This window comes from Rhinolophus hipposideros (genome assembly GCF_964194185.1).
Source record: "Rhinolophus hipposideros genome assembly, chromosome: 19".
Lineage (NCBI taxonomy): Eukaryota > Metazoa > Chordata > Mammalia > Chiroptera > Rhinolophidae > Rhinolophus > Rhinolophus hipposideros.
The window spans coordinates 27800596-27816490 of NC_138065.1; positions in this window are offsets into that span (position 1 = coordinate 27800596).

The following is a 15895-nucleotide window of genomic DNA, read 5'->3' on the forward strand; positions in this document are numbered from 1 at the left end:
TACAGATGCTAAAATCCTAAACAAAATTCTAGCAAATCGAATACAACAATGCATTAAAAAGATTATTCATCACGACCAAGTGGGGTTCATCCCCGGGGCACAAGGATGGTTCAACATTCGCAAATCCATCAATGTGATACATCACATAAACAAAATAAAGGACAAAATTCATATGATTCTATCAATTGATGCAGAAAAAGCATTTGATAAGATACAACATCCATTTATGATTAAAACACTTACTAAAATTGGTATAGAAGGAAAATACCTCAACATAATAAAGGCCATATACGACAAGCCCTCAGCTAACCTCATAATTAATGGTGAAAAGCTGAAGCCCTTTGCTCTACGTTCAGGAACACGACAAGGTTGTCCCCTATCACCTCTGCTTTTCAACATAGTGTTGGAAGTCCTCGCCAGAGCTATCAGGCAAGAGAAAGAAATAAAAGGCATCCAAATTGGGAATGAAGAAGTTAAATTGTCACTCTTTGCAGATGACATGATGCTATACATAGAAAACCCTAAAGACTCCACCAAAAAGCTATTAGAAACAATCAATGAATATAGTAAAGTTGCTGGCTACAAAATCAACGTACAAAAGTCCATTGCTTTCCTATATACCAACAATGAAATCTCAGAAAAAGAGATAGAAAAAACAATTACTTTTGCAATTGCAGCAAAAAGAATAAAATACCTAGGAATAAACTTAACCAAGGATGTGAAGGATTTATATGCTGAAAACTATAAGACATTTTTGAAAGAAATTGAAGAAGACACAAAGAAATGGAAAGACATTCCGTGCTCATGGATTGGAAGAATCAACATAGTTAAAATGGCCATACTACCCAAAGCCATATACAGATTTAATGCAATCCCCATTAAAATCCCAATGGCATTTTTTAAAGAAATAGAACAAAAAATCATCAGATTTGTTTGGAACCACAAAAGACCCCGAATAGCCAAAGCAATATTAAAAAAAAAGAACAATACTGGAGGTATCACACTCCCTGATTTTTCCTTGTACTACAGGGCTACAATAATCAAAACAGCTTGGTATTGGCGGAAAAACAGACACATAGACCAATGGAATAGAATTGAGAACCCAGAAATAAAACCACATAAATATGGACAGATAATTTTTGACAAAGAAGCTAAAAACATACAATGGACGAAAGACAGCCTCTTCAATAAATGGTGCTGGCAGAATTGGATAGCTACGTGCAAAAGAATGAAACTGGACTGCTATCTGTCACCATGTACCAAAATTAATTCAAAATGGATCAAAGACTTAAGCATAAGACCTGACACAATAAACTGCATTGAAGAAAACATAGGTACTAAACTTATGGACCTTGGGTTCAAAGAGCATTTTATGAATTTGACTCCAAAGGCAATGGAAGTAAAAACTAAAATAAACAAATGGGATTATATGAAACTGAAAAGCTTCTGCACAGCAAAAGAAACTATTGACAAAATAATGAGGCAACCAACTGAATGGGAGAAGATTTTCGCAAACAGTTCCTCTGATAAGGGGCTAATATCCAAAATATACAAGGAACTCATGAAACTCAACAACAAAAAAACAAACAACCCAATTGAAAAATGGACAGAGGACCTGAAGAGACATTTCTCCAAAGAGGATATACAAATGGCAAATAGACATATGAAAAAATGCTCAACATCGCTAATCATCAGAGAAATGCAAATGAAAACCACAATGAGATATCACCTCACCCCAGTCAGAATGGCTTTCATCAACAAAACAAATAGTAACAAGTGTTGGAGAGGCTGTGGAGAAAAAGGAACTCTCATACACTGTTGGTGGGAATGCAGACTGGTGCAGCCGCTATGGAAGGCAGTGTGGAGGTTCCTCAAGAAATTACGAATAGAATTACCATATGACCCAGCAATCGCTCTCCTGGGTATCTACCCCAAAAATATAAAAGCATTTCTCTATAGAGACACGTGTACGCCAATGTTCATTGCAGCTTTGTTTACGGTGGCCAAGACATGGAAACAACCAAAATGTCCTTCGATAGATGAATGGATAAAGAAGTTGTGGTACATATACACAATGGAATACTATTCGGCGTTAAGGAAAGATGATATAGGAACATTTGTGACAACATGGATGGATCTCGAGAGAATAATGCTAAGTGAAACAAGTCAGACAGAAAAAGCAGAGAACCCTATGATTTCACTGATATGTGGTATATAAACCAAAAAGAACAAGACAAACAAATGAGAAACAAAAACTCATAGACACAGACAATAATTTAGTGGTTACCAGAGGGTAAGGGGGTGGGGGTTGGGTGATGAGGGTAAAGGGGATCAAATATATGGTGATGGAAGGAGAACTGACTCTGAGTGGTGAACACACAATGGGATTTATAGACGATGTAATACAGAATTGTACACCTGAAATCTATGTAAATTTACTAACAATTGTCACCCCAATAAAATTAATTAAAAAAAAAAAAAACAAATTATATACTTAAATACCCATTCTAAAATCTGGCAAGTTGCTATTTGTGGATATTTTAAAATTATTAATAATCACTATCCAAAAAATAAATTGTTTCAATTCCTTCTAAAGACCAGTTGGATTCTCCCTAAGAGATTAAGTCCAGCTCCAATTTCAAAAGCTGTAACAGTTTTTACTGATGGGTCTAGTAACGACAGGGCAGCGATAATAAGTGAAATAAATCAACAAGTCATTCAAACTAATTGCACCTCTGCACAGAGAGCAGAGTTACTTGCTGTATTAACTGCCTTATAGGATTATACTAAACCTTTAAATATTGTCTCTGATTCAGCTTATGTAGTTCACACAGTAAAAAACATTGAGATGGCGTTACTGTCTAATAACTCAAGCCCGTCTCTCCAGTTTCTTTTTAATCAGCTTCAACAGGTGGTTAGAAACCGACAACATCCATTCTTCATTACTCATATACGTGCCCACACCTCCCTACCGGGACAACTGATGCGTGGCAATGCTGTTGCTGATTCATTGATTGCTAATGTTCTAATTACTGAGGCAACTGAGTTTCATTCTTTAACCCATACAAATGCTGCTGGCCTTCAAGCTCATTTTCCTATTACTTACAAATAGGCCAGACATATAGTTCAAACTTGCCCAACCTGCCAAATTGTTAATGTTTCTCAAGAGTACAGCAGATCGCTTTTGGCATCCTTCTGCCAGCCCCCAGGCCTTGGTTAAATGGAAGGACCCACTTACGGGTTCGTGACAAGGCCCAGACCCGGTCCTCATATGGGGCCGAGGATATGTTTGTGTTTTTCCACAGGATGCAGACAGCCCTCGGTGGCTGCCAAAAAGATTGGTGCGACATATGGACCCTCTACCTACTGATGATGCTGATGACCCTCAGGAATACAACAGCTGATGGACACATAAAAATAAGAGACTGAGATTAAACACAGAGACTGTTCCATAAAAAGACTGTCCAGGCAATGCTTCTTTTCGTTATGATATCCCTGAAACGGACAGATATATTGTTGACTGGTCCAGGAACAATCAGCCAGGATGGGCTCGGGACATGATTGCTGGACTTTGGATTTCTGATGCGCAGTATCAACAAAGCGCCTTGTGGAAACTCATGGGGGCGATGGATGAGATTGTTCAAATGGTTGAGTTTTGTAAATCAGGTACTCCTTGTACTCCTGTGACTGTTTTAGAAGATGAAACTAGAGATTGGTCTACTATTACTAAAACTGTTAATGTATCTGCTTGTGTTCCTTCTCCCTATGCATTATTGATTGGAAATGTTAATGTAAAATTTGTAAAAAATCAGTTTCATGTATCCTGTAATAATTGTTCTCTTACAAATTGTATTTCCTGGGTGCCAGTGGAAACTCAGGTTATGGTACTTAAGCAACCTTCATTTGTTATGCTTCCTGTTAATATTTCTGGACCATGGTATGCAGAGAGAAGTTTGCAAGTTTTTAAAGAAATTGAGTATGCCTTAAGCAGACAAAAACGGTTTGTTGGACTTTTTATTGCAGGAATTATGGCTTTGGTTACTGTTGTTGCAACTGCTGCTACAGCAGCTGTAGCCCTTTCTCAAACTATTCAAAATGCTCATTATGTTAATACCCTTACAAAAAATGTTACTTTTGCCCTTGGAACTCAAGAGGATATTGATGTAAAATTAGAACAAAAGGTAAATGCCCTTTATGATACGGTTCAGTACATGGGAGATGTGATTCAAAGTTTAAAAGTTAGATCTCATTTAGAATGTCATTCAGAATATCATTGGATTTGTGTTACTCCTAAAAAGTATAATCAAACTCAATATAATTGGGATCGGGTTCGTTTGCATCTTCAGGGGATTTGGCATGATTCTAATGTGTCTCTAGATATGCTTCAGCTTCATAATGAAATTAAAAATATAAAAGAAGCTGAGCCATTGAAATTTGATGCTGCCCAGACTGCTTCAAAATTTATTGATGTTCTTAAAAATGTTATGCCTTCTATGCCAAATCTCACTTATTCTATTTTGATTTTTCTTATGTTAAGCATCTGTGTCTGTGTGATTCTGTGCCTACTTCCCATCCTCATTAAGCATTTCACTAATCAAATGCTAGAGTTGCGAGCTGATATTTATCAGCTAAAACTTAAGACAAGGCCTTGATTCCCTCTCCCCCCTGTGCTTAATGGGACGGGTTAGCCAAAGACGGGTAAGTCTTAAGGAGCCTTTCAACACCTAAGACAGGGCTTGTATTGCACAGTACGGGTACCGATGACGGGCAAGTTGATAAGGTTATCCTGAGACGCCTAAGCCAGGCGCCATCACCCTGCTTTTCTGCTGTATGAAAATGTTTGCAGCTTTAAAATAAAAAAGGGGGAGATGTGGGGAGCCATGATTTCTTGTTTCTCAGAAACCTTGTGAGCTGACTAGTGTATAGTTAACTTGTTTCAGCTTCTAAGGCACTAACCTTGAATGTTTGCAAGTTACTAAGGAATGAGGCGGGAGTGGCCGGTTTCCCAGACACAGATAACTGGTGGCTATCAGGACAAATGGTAGTCTCTTTGGGGAGTTTTGTAGTGACTCTGTAGTTTCTTTGAAGTTAGAAATTTACTCTCTGTAAGATAACATAAGCCAGTGAATGTTAAACTGCATGTACCCAAAGGATATAAATTGGTGAAGAAAATTAAATCATCGCTCCAGCACCACTGGAGACCTGCAGCATCTTAATTTGTGTGTGCCTCTTTTTTCATTCCCGCTCCCCCTTCCAGGTACCGTTCGTCTCGTCGGCAGGCTCCGACACCAACAAGAGTGCATTGGGTTGTCGGTCTATTTTCTTTCAATCAACCCCTGCTGCCATGAGATCACGCCACATCTGTGTGTGTGTTACTCTCTGAGGCCCACGACCTCGCCACTTTACTTTGATTTGAGCTTCCAGGTCTCAACTATTTGGACCTCCTGTCTTAACTTCCTTCGCCTCTGGCTTTCAACATCCCCTAGGGTGGCCATGGCAGTTGTAACTTCATGGATCCGCTGCCCCAAATAGGGTGTAAGAATGGCGACCAAGGATCCAAAAGCACTCGCAGGTGCAGTATCCAAAACCAGATCTCTCATGCTGGCTGTAAAAAGCTCGTCATCTAGCCCTTGCATATTACGGTTGAAAATAGCATGTCTCATATCCATTTCACGGATGATTTGAGTAAGTTCCATATATGACTGCCATTGACTAACAGTGTCTGGCAGCTCGCCAGCCTGTCCCCATACTGTGCGTACCACAGCAGTAAGCCACTCCATTAGAGAATGGTGCCCTGGTCTTGGGCCAACCTATGGCAGTTCTGTAACCTTTGTCGCAGGGACAGATGCATTGTCACGAAGGCTAGCTTTTCTATCTTGCCTGGAGAGCAGAGAACGTTGTCTGTTCCCTCATCCCATAAACATAATAGCCAAGCCAAGACTGGCTCTCAAGGGATCTGTCTGTACCACCTCCCCAGCTCCTGCAACTCAGTGAGAGTGTATGGGGTGTAGGTTGTGAACTCAGTCACTGATGGGTTGCCTGTAGCAACGCCCCCGGGGCCCAAAGGTTGCTCACGTTTTACCTTTTGCTTCAAGATTGGCTTGGGGGTTGGGAGCTACATTGTCTCCACTTGCTTACTCTGCCTCTGCCTCAGAGTCTCCACTGTGGGGCCCCTCTTCTAACAGGCGGACCCGAGCTTCCAGCGCTTCCAACCGGGACACCTGGTCCAGTACCTGGGCCATTTCATTAAGTGCATTTTCCGTGTTGAGACTCAAGGCTGTGAGGAACATCCAGCCCATGCCGCCGGCTGTAGCCTTCTCCTCCTCCGGCTACCGCTCAGCCAGAGCCTGCAGGGCCCTCTCCACACTGGCTGGAGAGCAATCGATGTCCTCCCAACCCTCCTTGGGGGTCCAACTCCTAAGAACAGTGGCCACCGGACACCACACACTGTGTGGGGGCCACACGTCCTCCTGCCCAGAGTTAGACTCCATTCCTACCTGTTCAGAATCTTGCTCGCCATGCCAGGCATCCGATCGGGTAGAGGCCTCAGTGCAAGATGTCTGCAACCCTCAGAGCTACAGCAGCAGCACATTACTAAAAGGAAGGTGACGCCTTCTATGGCCAGGAGGGAGGTGTACCATCTGGAGGCTCCAGTTTCCCAGGCAGACCACGCCTCCCATTCCTGGCACACTCCTCTTGGGCCTTCTGAAACTTAACTTTTAAACGCACAAACTGCTCCACCATGCTTCGGTAGGTTTTGGCCAGCACCATTCCCTGCTCATTGTGCCATTTGTCCTGCAGGAGACCCTGCTTGCTGTGCCGTGTAGTGCGGGGCGGCCTGCGGGGTCTCAGCTCCCGCTCCCCACCTAAGAATGCAGGATGTGGGTAGGCCAAAAAGGAACACCCATGGAGCCATAGATACGGGAGTCATACCACTATAGTCTCACTGGAGGCTGGGCAAGACACATGCAGTAGTAGTAGCCACACAATCTGCAGTCCGCCATTCACTTCTCTGCCTGCCAACCAACCAACCAATCAACGCAGCCCGCAGTTTCATCAGTAGCCAATTGGCTAACCGGTCACAGCCGAAGGCCAACCAATCACAGCTGATGCCCATTCACTTCCTGAGCCAGCACCTCCCCACGGAGGCCAAGAGTCTGGAAACTGCTCTCTGGGACTCTGTCCCCACACAACTATTTAACTTTCTGTATTTGCCTACGAAGTCTTTATTGTCACAATAATTAATTAGATAACAATTGAATAATTATTGTCACAATAATTAGATAACTAATCACGGGGAACTATGGTCCTATATGATCAAATGTTTTAAAACTTTTGATGTTTCCAAAATTCAAAAATTAAATAGAGCCTTTTTCTTAACCTGCAAATAACTTCCAGATGTTTTTCATAAGGATCTCAAAACAAGAAATCTCTCTTTATAAAAAAGGGATATTATTAGGTTGGTTCAAGAGTGATTGCAGTTTTGCACTTTACACAATAGCCAAGATATGGAAACAACCGAAATGCCCATCGGTAGATGACTGGATTAAGAAGCTGTGGTACATTTATACAATGGAGTATTACGCAGCCATAAAAAAGAAAGAAATCTTACCATTTGCAACAACATGGATGGATCTAGAGAACATTATGTTAAGTGAAATAAGTCAGAAAGAGAAAGACAAGTACCATATGATCTCACTTATATGCGGAATCTAAAGAAAAGAATATGTGAATGAACTAATCAGAGACAGTTTTGAGGACACAAAGAAAAAACCGAGAGTTGTTAGATGGGCGGGGGCTGGGGGGGGGGGTTGCGGATAAGGGGAAAGGTGAATGGATTGGGAGGCGGCTGGTGGCCGCAAGATGGCCTCAGGGTTTTCTGGAAATTAATTTGGGGAACTTATTCAATAATGTTGTAGGGGTTTTGTTGGGTATCCGATGGGCATGCGTCCTATTTGGGAGACCACCTCAGGGATGGTGTGGATGCCTGATCGTGGTGTTGTGCACCAGAGGCTAAACATTAATGAATGCCAACTATAATTTTATGTGTGTGATGTGATGGCTGGGTGTGAGGTGGGAGGGATGGTGGGTGGGGGGAGGGGAGTTCACAGTGTGAGGGATGTAGATGGTAGGCGTCTAAGTATTACCTTGTCTTGTACACCTGAAACTAATAAAAAAATTTTTTTAAAAAAAGAGTGATTGCAGTTTTTGCAATTCTTTTTAACCTTTTAAACCGCAATTACTTTTGCACCAACCTAATACACTAATTAGGCCATTTTTATATGCTAAAATTACATTGGAAGCATTGTCAAGTAAGAAAAAATAATTATGTTGTATTTGTATGGATATATTATTGTTTTTAAAATAAATGTTCTAAAAATTATTTTAAAAGTCTAAGAATCTACGATGTCTTGATATGTTTTCATTTGCAATTCTAGTTGTTATCGTAAAATGTTTTGTGTTGCAAAGAAAAGCAAACTTCTTTGTTAAATGCATTGTAACCTTTAACCTTGTCATTTGAAGTCTTTGCGTTTACAGAGATCACTGTCTTACTCATACTTTTTGCAAATACATTTGTTTCATCCTCTGAGAGATTCATGAACAGAACTCTCACACTTACTCTAAAATACAGGTTTCTGATCAACTTTCTTTCTTTTTTTTTAATTGGGGAAAGGGAACAGGAATTAATTGGGGAATAGTGTGTACTTCTGGAACTTTTCCAAGTCAAGTTGTTGTCCTTTTAATCTTAGTTGTGGAGGGAGCAGCTCAGCTCCAGGTCCAATTGCCGTTGTTAGTTGCAGGGGGCGTTTTTCCACAACCCTGTGGTTGAGAGCATGTGCTCTAACCAACTGAGCCATCTGGTCACCTGGGAGCTGAGCGGCATCTCATTGACTTCATTCTAGTTGTGGAGGGCGCAGCTCGCTCACTGGCCCACGTGGGAATCGAACCAGTAGCCCCATTGCCCAGAGCTTGCACTCTAACCAATTGAGCCACCTGTCCACCCCTCTAATCAACTTTCAATCATTCTATTAAACTAGATGAAAATTTGCAGCACTTAGGAAAAACTAAATTCATAAAACTGCCAAAAATTATCAACAAAAATTAATAACATGACTAAACAAACTAATGAGGATAATTATAATTTTTATGATTTTTTATTTGAAATACTACTTGTTCTTTAATAATTTGTTTTTCCAGATATAAGGAAACCTTTTCTCTTAAAGTAGTATGGTTTGAAGCAATTTGGTAAATTATACCTCTGTAAGAAAAATTCAGACATTTGCCTTTTTCTCCCTACCTGTTCCCTCCAGAATTTGAAAACTCTTAGTGAGCATTCTTATATTCACGGCAATATTTTTATTTGCATAATTCCAATAAGAATCTGTTCTCCTTGTAACAGGACACAATTGAAAACTGTTTATATTACCAAGGCTTTTACTGGAATGTCATTATTTGGGAGAAACATGCATAGACTCAGATATGAACAAACAGCTATAAAGAATTAAGATTGACTTACGGAACCAATAAGACCCCTGGAAATATCAGCCTTGTACCTTTTTACAGGATTCCCAGCAGCCTTACCAGGTGAGTAAGGAATGTCACTTCCTGGCAGATATAGGATATTTGAGGAACCTTGAGAAGAAAGGAACACACTCAAATCTATAGGTATTGCAGGCAACGTCTCATGGCAAGTCCTTGCCTTTTCTTTTCTAGTCTCAAGAGGCCTTTTAAAGCTCAATCTGAAAATTCCTTGAGAAAAATTCCAGAAAAGCATATTTTTAAAAGCCTATATGGTTAATTACTATACTTGCTGCTTCTATGTAAATAATGGGCCAAGTTTATTAAAATTAGACTTATTTTGCAAACAAATTAGTCTTAACTTGCTAACTTTGGAAACATTGAGGGTGATTTTAGAGAAAAACATTGTGTTTCAGTAATATACCTTTGTGGATATTAGATTCTAGTACTGTTTATTATCTTTTGAGGTTTTGTTCCCACCTATAAACTGAAGTGTGTACTGAATTCTTTTAGTTTCCTCCACTGTCTGGCTATGACTCTCCAAAGTAACATTTCCAAGTTTTCTCCCATCTTTGGATTTAGAATCATTGAGAACTAAAATTGCCCTTTTCCAATGTAATGCAAGCTAAAGTTAGACAGCTTGATATAAACTTTAGAGAAATTACCACAACCACTCATCTATGGACAGTCTTCATGACTGCTACAGAAAGATCACCAGACATTCAAACTGCAGACCAGGGGAATCTATCAGACTGTAACTGTCTGCCTTCACTCCATCTGGAGACGTCTTGACGGATTGCCTTCAGAACTCAGAAACTGGGCTTATAATCTGCTTTAATCATTAACAATTGTGTTTCTTTAGTTTCCATAGAGATGCCTTTTATTAAATACTTGATTGCTTGCACCATAAGCCTAACTTTAGGAGCCCACCAGCATCCCCACCTCCTGAAATGAGAGGCAACTGTTTAACTGAACTTACCCTATTCTGAAGACTGAGACTGGTTTCTGAAACTGATATATAATAACAATGTCTTAATTAGTCCTTTCCTGATGCTTCAACCTAAAAATTGGCACAAATATTGAGCTGATTATAAATTCAAATATGGTACATATGTCTCTAGCCCATGTCCTCCCTCCAAGGGACATGATGGACCCAAGGAAGGCATTGCTACCTTGGCATTGAGGGACTTTAAAATGTTTTGTTTGATCTATGATGTTTTCTGATAGAAAAATCTTGATCAAAAGGGGGAAATGCAGAATAGAGCGAAGAAATAAAAAGGAGTGACTATAGTGAAGCTGCTAAATTACTAAAATCAAGTAGTTTGAGGCATGAGGAAACAATTCTATTCTTGTTTTAACAACCTGGGAACTTAAACTTTTGAACTATCCAGTCCTGTGTTAATGCCTGGATATACATCAGTTAGTTGTATGTCAATACCTGGACATACACTGGACCTGCAGATAACCCTCTGATTATGTCCTGAAGGACTCATGTACCCAGACCACCTGGCATCCATCGACCACTTGACATCTGACCAGTACCCATCCTGGACCAATCCTATGGCTAAAAATGCAGGACTGATTATTCTTAAGAATGCACTTTTTACTTTGAGAACTTTCAACTTTTCTTTTTTCTTTGGAACACTTCTGGATTTTTGCCTAGCTCTATTCCCATTTGCAAACTTTTAAGACTCTTGAATAAATCTTTATCATTTATTTCTGATAAAGCCTCCAGACTCCTTTTGAGTTAGTTCAACAAACCCTATACTACACACACACACACACACACACACACACACACACACACACACACACACACTACTGGCCTGGCCTCTCAGGCACTTTGCTTTCTCCCCTGAACCCCTCCCTACCGCCCAGCTCTATTTACACAGCTGAAAACATCCTTTTTCTTTAGTTTAGAGAAGAATGCGCTGAAATTTTTCAAAATGAACAATTATTTTTAAAAACTGAAGAAAAAGAAAATCCCCATAAAAAAACATAAGGAAAGTAGAGCTTTCAGAGGAGACCCATGGTCTTCAGCCCAGATGCTCAATGGTTTACCTGGCGTCAGCACATCCAGCCCAGAGGTTCTACTTCCAGTCCTCAAAGCAGGAACCTACTTCTGTCCCTAGAGGACCCTGGTGAACAGGGGCAGAAGGGGGAATGGGACTTTCACAGTTCTTCAAAGACAGACCCTGCAGACACTGAGGAAGGATGCCGTCCCCCCGACCAACACCCCAACTATCACAGCACTACTGACCGCAAGACTGCCCATGAGCCACCTCCATACAGTCTCAAGACTCTGCACTATGAAACGTTCTTTTTCTTCAAGTCAGAACTAAATGAAAAATCTTATTTAGCAGGGGTGAATTGGCTGTGTCTGCTCTAGGGACCTGGGCTATAAGAGGGATGTGGACTATAAGAGGTCACATCACCTATGGGGTAAAAAGAGAGGGAAAAACTCCATTGCTGGATTTAGGGTGGAGAGGCTGCCCAGAGCTGCCCCTTAAGGGAGAAAGCAGACGGACAGCTGGGAGCCTTGTGCTGCCCTCTTGGGTAGTCAAGGACTTAACAAACCAGCCTCAACTGGGCTCTGCTTCATTCATTGGACAATTTCATTGTAAGATATCATTAGATACTTGGTCCTTGTCTTCTATGTGGCTATACAATTTAGATGTGAACAATAAAAATAGAGCACGATTCTTTCCATGAACCAGGCAGGTTTCACATATTGGGATTTCTTTCAATTCCAGGGTTTTTTGTTGTTATTGTTGTTGTTTTGTTTGTTTGTATTAGGTTTGGCTAGGACATAGGGACTTCTACATTTTTTTTTAAATTAATTTTATTGGGGTGACAATTGTTAGTAAATTTACATAGATTTCAGGTGTACAGTTCTGTATTACATCCTCTATAAATCCCATTGCGTGTTCACCATCCAGAGTCAGTTCTCCTTCCATCACCATATATTTGATCCCCTTTACCCTCATCACCCACCCCCCACCCCCTTACCCTCTGGTAACCACTAAATTATTGTCTGTGTCTATGAGTTTTTGTTTCTCATTTGTTTGTCTTGTTCTTTTTGGTTTATATACCACATATCAGTGAAATCATAGGGTTCTCTGCTTTTTCTGTCTGACTTATTTCACTTAGCATTATTCTCTCGAGATCCATCCATGTTGTCACAAATGCTCCTATATCATCTTTCCTTAACGCCGAATAGTATTCCATTGTGTATATGTACCACAACTTCTTTATCCATTCATCTATCGAAGGACATTTTGGTTGTTTCCATGTCTTGGCCACCGTAAACAAAGCTGCAATGAACATTGGCGTACACGTGTCTCTATAGAGAAATGCTTTTATATTTTTGGGGTAGATACCCAGGAGAGCGATTGCTGGGTCATATGGTAATTCTATTCGTAATTTCTTGAGGAACCTCCACACTGCCTTCCATAGCGGCTGCACCAGTCTGCATTCCCACCAACAGTGTATGAGGGTTCCTTTTTCTCCACAGCCTCTCCAACACTTGTTACTATTTGTTTTGTTGATGAAAGCCATTCTGACTGGGGTGAGGTGATATCTCATTGTGGTTTTCATTTGCATTTCTCTGATGATTAGCGATGTTGAGCATTTTTTCATATGTCTATTTGCCATTTGTATATCCTCTTTGGAGAAATGTCTCTTCAGGTCCTCTGTCCATTTTTCAATTGGGTTGTTTGTTTTTTTGTTGTTGAGTTTCATGAGTTCCTTGTATATTTTGGATATTAGCCCCTTATCAGAGGAACTGTTTGCGAAAATCTTCTCCCATTCAGTTGGTTGCCTCATTATTTTGTCAATAGTTTCTTTTGCTGTGCAGAAGCTTTTCAGTTTCATATAATCCCATTTGTTTATTTTAGTTTTTACTTCCATTGCCTTTGGAGTCAAATTCATAAAATGCTCTTTGAACCCAAGGTCCATAAGTTTAGTACCTATGTTTTCTTCAATGCAGTTTATTGTGTCAGGTCTTATGCTTAAGTCTTTGATCCATTTTGAATTAATTTTGGTACATGGTGACAGATAGCAGTCCAGTTTCATTCTTTTGCACGTAGCTATCCAATTCTGCCAGCACCATTTACTGAAGAGGCTGTCTTTTCTCCATTGTATGTTTTTAGCTTCTTTGTCAAAAATTATCTGTCCATATTTATGTGGTTTAATTTCTGGGTTCTCAATTCTATTCCATTGGTCTATGTGTCTGTTTTTCCGCCAATACCAAGCTGTTTTGATTATTGTAGCCCTGTAGTACAAGGAAAAATCAGGGAGTGTGATACCTCCAGTATTGTTCTTTTTTTTTAATATTGCTTTGGCTATTCGGCGTCTTTTGTGGTTCCAAACAAATCTGATGATTTTTTTGTTCTATTTCTTTAAAAAATGCCATTGGGATTTTAATGGGGATTGCATTAAATCTGTATATGGCTTTGGGTAATATGGCCATTTTAACTATGTTGATTGTTCCAATCCATGAGCACGGAATGTCTTTCCATTTCTTTGTGTCTTCTTCAATTTCTTTCAAAAATGTCTTATAGTTTTCAGCATATAAATCCTTCACATCCTTGGTTAAGTTTATTCCTAGGTATTTTATTCTTTTTGCTGCAATTGCAAAAGGAATTGTTTTTTCTATCTCTTTTTCTGAGATTTCATTGTTGCTATATAAGAAAGCAATGGACTTTTGTACGTTGATTTTGTAGCCAGCAACTTTACTGTATTCATTGATTGTTTCTAATAGCTTTTTGGTGGAGTCTTTAGGGTTTTCTATATATAGCATCATGTCATCTGCAAAGAGTGACAATTTAATTTCTTCATTCCCAATTTGAATGCCTTTTATTTCTTTCTCTTGCCTGATAGCTCTGGCGAGGACTTCCAACACTATGTTGAAAAGCAGAGGTGATAGGGGACAACCTTGTCCTGTTCCTGAACGTAGAACAAAGGGCTTCAGCTTTTCACCATTAATTATAAGATTAGCTGAGGGCTTGTCGTATATGGCCTTTATTATGTTGAGGTATTTTCCTTCTATACCAATTTTAGTAAGTGTTTTAATCATAAATGGATGTTGTATCTTATCAAATGCTTTTTCTGCATCAATTGATAGAATCATATGATTTTTGTCCTTTATTTTGTTTATGTGATGTATCACATTGATGGATTTGCGAATGTTGAACCATCCTTGTGCCCCGGGGATGAACCCCACTTGGTCGTGATGAATAATCTTTTTAATGCTTTGTTGTATTCGATTTGCTAGAATTTTGTTTAGGATTTTAGCATCTGTATTCATCAGAGATATAGGTCTGTAGTTTTCTTTTTTTGTGTTGTCCTTACCAGGTTTTGGTATCAGGGTAATGTTGGCCTCATAAAATGAGTCAGGGAGCACTGACTCTTCTTCAATTTTTTGGAAGAGTTTGAGCAGGATTGGTATTAGATCCTCTTTGAAGGTTTGGTAGAATTCACTGGTGAAGCCATCTGGTCCAGGACTTTTGATTTTGGGAAGGTTTTTGATGACTGATTCAATTTCGTTACTGGTGATCGGCCTGTTAAGATTTTCCAGTTCTTCATGATTCAGCCTTGGAAGGCTATATGTTTCTAAGAACTTGTCCATTTCTTCTAAGTTATTAAATTTGGTGGCATATAGTCCTTCATAGTATTCTTGGATAATCCTTTGTATTTCTGTGGTGTCCGTGATAACTTCCCCTTTTTCATTTCTGATTTTGTTAATTAGTGTCTTCTCTCTTTTTATCTTAGTGAGTCTAGCCAAGGGTTTGTCGATTTTGTTAATCTTTTCAAAGAACCAGCTTTTTGTCACATTAATTTTTTCTATTGTCTTTTTGTTCTCTATTTCATTTAGTTCTGCTCTGATTTTTGTTATTTCCTTTCTTCTACTGACCTTGGGTTTCGCTTGTTCTTCTTTTTCTAGTTTTTTAAGGTGTTACATGAGGTTATTTATTTGGGATTTTTCTTGTTTCTTGAGATAGGCCTGTAATGATATAAATTTCCCTCTTAAAACTGCTTTCGCGGCATCCCAAAAATTTTGGTAGGATGTATTTTCATTGTCATTTGTTTCTATGTATCTTTTGAGCTCTTCTCTAATTTCTTCTTTGACCCAGTCATTCTTTAAAGGTATGTTGTTTAATCTCCATGTATTTGTGTTTTTTCCTGCTTTCTTTTTGCAGTTGATATCCAATTTCAAAGCTTTGTGATCAGAGAATATGCTTGGTATGATTTCAATCTTCTTAAATTTGTTGAGGCTGATTTTGTGTCCCAATATATGGTCTATCCTTGAGAAGGTTCCATGTACACTAGAAAAGAATGTATAGTCTGATGTTTTAGGATGAAGTGCTCTATATAT